Raw genomic sequence first — 227 nt, forward strand, 5'->3', positions numbered from 1 at the left:
TCCATTTGGACTATCCTAGCTCCCTTCACCTATAAAAACGTCCTCCCCGTCCATTTTCGCAGACGAAACCCTAGCCCCGCTCCTCCCCGCGCCGCCGGACACGTCCAACCCGTCCGGACATTGTCCGCCCTCCACCTCGCTCCGGCCAATGGCGTCGCGCCACGTCACCCCCTCCGCCTCCTGCTCCAACCAGCCGCCGCCACGTCGTCAGCCCCACCGCCCTCTCT

This window comes from Triticum dicoccoides, chromosome 4B, assembly GCF_002162155.2.
Source record: "Triticum dicoccoides isolate Atlit2015 ecotype Zavitan chromosome 4B, WEW_v2.0, whole genome shotgun sequence".
NCBI classification, from domain to species: Eukaryota; Viridiplantae; Streptophyta; class Magnoliopsida; order Poales; family Poaceae; genus Triticum; species Triticum dicoccoides.